Genomic DNA, 4705 nt, shown 5'->3' with positions numbered 1-4705 from the left:
TAGCACTGACTCCCCACTTGATAAGGCAAGTCCCATCTTTTTATGTGCTGTATACTTATATCTGCTTACTGTATTTTCCACTCCATGCATCTGATGAAGTGGGTTATATCCCACAGAAGCTTATGCCCAAATAAATGTTAGTCTCCAAGGTGCCACAAGGACTCTTTGTTTTTACTGATACAGACTAACATGGCTACCTCTCTGAAATCTATCTCCATCTAGGAAAGCACTACTAGACACAGTTACACTGATCCTTGCCTATGTCGCAGTCTCACATCACTGTACAAGGCACGCAGCTAGCCAAATATTGGCATGATGGGGAACTTCTCGGCTCCTTAGAGCTCAGATCAAGTGTAGTACCTTTTCTTATCAGTTTAATATCTGATATGTCCTTTATTTGAGGACTGTATATTAAATTGATTTTCAAAAGAGGGGGCTGGAATAGGAGCTGGCATGGAATAAAAGGAAGGTCCTTTCATGGATTGAGAACTGGTTAAAAGACAGGGAATAAAGGGTAGGAATTAATGGTAAATTCTCAGAATGGAGAGGGTTAACTAGTGGTGTTCCCCAAGGGTCAGTCTTGGACCAATCCTTTCAACTGTTCATAAATGATCTGGAGAGGGGTAAACAGTAGGTGGCAGCTGCAGATATACTAAACTGCTCAAGATAGTTAAGACCAGAGCAGACGTGAGAACTTCAAAAAGATCTCATTCAACTAAGTGATAGTGCGCAACAAATGGCCCCAAACATAGTGTGACACTAATATAATTGGTGGAGCATAAATGATTATCTAATCTGACATCGTGGTAGCATATAACGCCCCTACATAGCTATCTTAATGTGCGCCTTAGTGAGCCGCCATACAAAACCGTGGAGTTGATAGGTGTATATCATGATTTGAGCTCATTTGTGGTGATTATTTCTTGCATATGTGCACTCTGTGGTCCAGTGCGCGAGGCAGTCAACAACCGCATTCGAGTGGGATTGTAGTGGATGATGATTATAAGAATGCGTGATAGTGCCTAACAGGGACATTATTTTGCCTCGGTGTGTAATCTAATGCAAATGGTCATGCCACATCATTATCTCTGCTACCCGATTTGTGGTTTCTCCTACATCTAGAAGTTTATGAGTACTAGAGCACAATATCAGTGAAGGGCAACTAACTTATTAGGTGATTTGGGTAGGTTCTCATTTTAGTGAAGATTAAACGGCTAGGACTTTTCAGCTTGGAATTAAGCAGGAGCTAACGTCTGGGGGATAATGATCGTGGTACTATTATAAATCATGTCATGGTGTTGGTGCGTAAGTGGATCAGAAAAGTTCATTTTTACTTATCTCCTTAATTTAAGATCTGGGGTCACGCAAACTGAAATCTAGATAGCAGCAGGTTAAAACAAAATAAGGACGTTTTTTCAGTTCAGTGGCAACTTTTAATTCCTAATTCTGAGTGAGTCTCGGGACCATAGAGGAGTTGTGAGTAGTTATGTATCTTATATAGATGCTTTAAAAGTAGACTGTAATTCTCGGTGGTTTAACTCCGCTAAATGGCCTATTAGCACAGGCAATGGCTTGTTAATTGGGTATCCTCTAGCTTGTTGTCGAGCAGGTGGTAGAATGGACTGTGCTGGGGAGGAAATCCATATGTCACTCTAGCACTTTAGGATTTCTGCATCTGTCTGGGGGCACCTCGAGTGTCCATCTCGCAATTGATTGGTTGCTGCTAGTGATCCTTTGTGCTTTATGATGGTGCCCTTTTCGATGCTGTACTCCTTTTGGTACATTGCCGTTCTTTTTGTTTTTGCTTTCATAGTCCATCCTTATGGTGTCGTAATTGCCATGTGGTCTCCTTGGGGACCCCAAGTATTGCCCTCTCTTCATCTGACAGAGAGGAAGGGCAACTCCTTCCTTCTTTTATCCCAGAGCACAGTTCACATTGTATTACTGAAAGTACAGCGTGTTTTAGAAGTCCCATTCTCACACATTTAAGGATAGCCTTGCGCTGATTTTTTTTTGAGAACTGACCAATATTCCAAATGGCTTCTCCTTTTGTTTTTGAGAAGTTAAAGCTTAATTTTTGGCATTTTCTCAGATGTGCGTTATGATTTGTTTCAACGCTTTTTTGTAAGATCCATCATATGAAATAACCCATGGTAATTACATGGAATTTGGTCATGGTATTGCTAGATTACCGTTGCACTGTTTTTCAATGAGAGACTGAGGGGAGAGTGAGGGTGGAGGGCTGTTGTGTGTCAGGAGCTTTTATATGAAATATTCTCTGGCTGCTACACAGTATTGTCAGTGTCAGCAATAACCCACCTTTTCTTTATACTTTGTGATCTTTCAATCAGTCTTTATGGCCCTTAGTTGCCTTTGTTCAAGTGTGTGTCACAGCCGTCACAACAAGTTACTTCAACAGCAAATTTTACACATCCTTTGGCTCACACTTGCTTGGCAGCATTCCTAAAGACTCTGAGGGAAATAAATTCAACCAAAGTTACGGCATAACTAAATGTTGACTAATTAACATGATGTTTAAGTTATTTGTAAATTGCCATGTTCTGGATACACCTTACTGCAGATGGCATATGTTATATTCAGTGTTACTAGAAAACAAGTGACTGCTTAATCGCATCTCCTGAGTGCTCCTTTCACAACACTCAGCAAATAGCTTCTCTAAAAATAAAAATCATGTCTTAAGGCGAATGCATGAACTACGAGCATTAATGAAAATGAGCAAAACTAGATGTAGTGACGTTACCTTCAGAAACATTTAGTAACTGCTTTATAGGGTAGTATTTCTTTTTACAGCGTGTATTTTGGGCCAAATTATAGTTGCAGGGGCAATCTTAATGTCTGCCATTGCCTAATTATTGTGTTTGTCTTGACCCTGGATAATGTTCTTTTCAAATTCAGCTTTTTTTCTATGCAATATTCTCATCTAAAAAATTGAAAAAAGTAGACCTTCATGATATGGACACCATATTTGACCCCCCCCCCCGTGTCATCAGCTGCAATTGGACCTTCTAGATGCACAGCACTGACCCTCTTGCTACTTGAGCTTGAGTAACTGGTACCGTCATAGGCTGTTCTTTTCTCTATGTGGCTCAGGCCGTTAGGGGGGGAAAGTTTAAGCTTTCCTGCCAGCGAGGTCACAGGTCAGTACAGGCAGGTGAATGTCATCAGTACTGCCCACCGCCCACACACATTTTTGGTTCGCCACCAGAAAGCGTATTCCTGTGAGATGCTGGTTTGAGAAGGTTTTTTTTTTTTTTTTAAAAAAAGAGACTCCGGACTCATTAGGATTTTCTTTATGGGGAGGGATAGCTCAGTGGTTTGAGCATTGGCCTGCTAAATCCAGGGTTGTGAGTTCCCTCTTTGAGGGGGACACTTAGGGATCTGGGGTAAAATCAGTACTTGGTCCTGCTAGTGAAGGCAGGGGGCTGCACTCAATGACCTTTTGGGGTCCCTTCCAGCCCTATGAGATAGGTATATCTCCATATATTTAAAAAAAATTTTTTTTTTGTGCATAAATATTTGATTAGCTGAAGGATTGATTTGGAAGCATATGGTGCTTTACACATATCAAGACCCACCCATGCCCAATAAGGGAGGGTAGTTTTAGATGTGCACAATCCTCCCAGAAACATTCTATCGCTTGATAATTTTCCCTCTTGACAGCAGGTTTAAATGCATGCCTTGGTGGTGGCAATTTCTCTCCAGTTGTCTGTTTTTTGGAAAACGTCCACCAACATAGCTCTGCAAGTGTCGTAATGTTGGTCTTCAAATAGTAAACTTGGCATGTGATTGCCTCCAGTGTGTTTATGACCCCATCGGTAACTGTACCAGCCATTCTGGGCACCTTCAGAGTGAGAAGAGAGTCTTATGAGGCTGAATCAAATGCCTTCCAGTAAGATAACTTTGGTCTTTCAGCCAATCTTCCACTTGTGTCACATCTTGAAAAATGCAGTGATATTTAATAGTCCAAGTAACAGGAACACATTTCTTAGGGATATACAGCAATGCTGTTCCCCAGCAGCAGCCACAAAAACAGAATCTTGAGGAAATCTTGGGTAGCGTTTCACAGAGAGCAGTAAAATATCTGTGTCTTGTGCAAAAATCTAGAGTTTAGTAGCTTCTCTCTTTTGTGGTATTGATGATATGTAAGATCATTTTAGTGTCAGCTGACTCAGGGAAACTATGAAGAAATTCCACTGAACAGTGAGAGGAAGCAACTTCATTATGCCCTGCAATGACAAAATTCTTCAAGCAATTTGAACGCTGGAGCATTTTTCCTGCAAGGTATGCATTTAATTCATCCTTTGTGGGACTATGTGACAGTAGCTTCTTCATTAGGACATTGGAGATGTCTGTGGAGCCAGTGATTTTGTACTGGACAGATGCAATACCATAGAGTCTCTTCTTTTTGGTAATATTTTTAATTGGGTCCTGTGCATACCTGTCCGACATTAGGTGGACTTTGTTATAGGTCCAGTATTTTCTCTGTAGCCTCATAATGAAGTGTTCTGCCAAGATTTGGCTGGTGTTAAGTTTCTGATTGGCTTGAGCTTGTACCTCAGCTATACCATCTATGATTGCTACTCTGAAAGGCCTTGGCTGACATAAAATGCAGGTCACATTTGTTAGTAGATACTAGCTTAGGAAGACCAAGCAAGATGTGGAATAGTTTGCTTATCAACTGGCT

General features: G+C 41.0%; 1 pseudogene; it reads left to right on the top strand.

Moving 5' to 3' along the window:
- Positions 1-319: 319 nt before the first annotated feature.
- On the top strand, positions 320-464 carry LOC116818145 (U2 spliceosomal RNA; annotated as a pseudogene).
- The last annotated feature ends 4241 nt before the right edge of the window (positions 465-4705 follow it).

Source organism: Chelonoidis abingdonii, chromosome 1, assembly GCF_003597395.2.
Source record: "Chelonoidis abingdonii isolate Lonesome George chromosome 1, CheloAbing_2.0, whole genome shotgun sequence".
Lineage (NCBI taxonomy): Eukaryota > Metazoa > Chordata > Testudines > Testudinidae > Chelonoidis > Chelonoidis abingdonii.
Note: the sequence above shows the minus strand (reverse complement) of the source record. Positions and strands in the feature narration are given on the sequence as shown.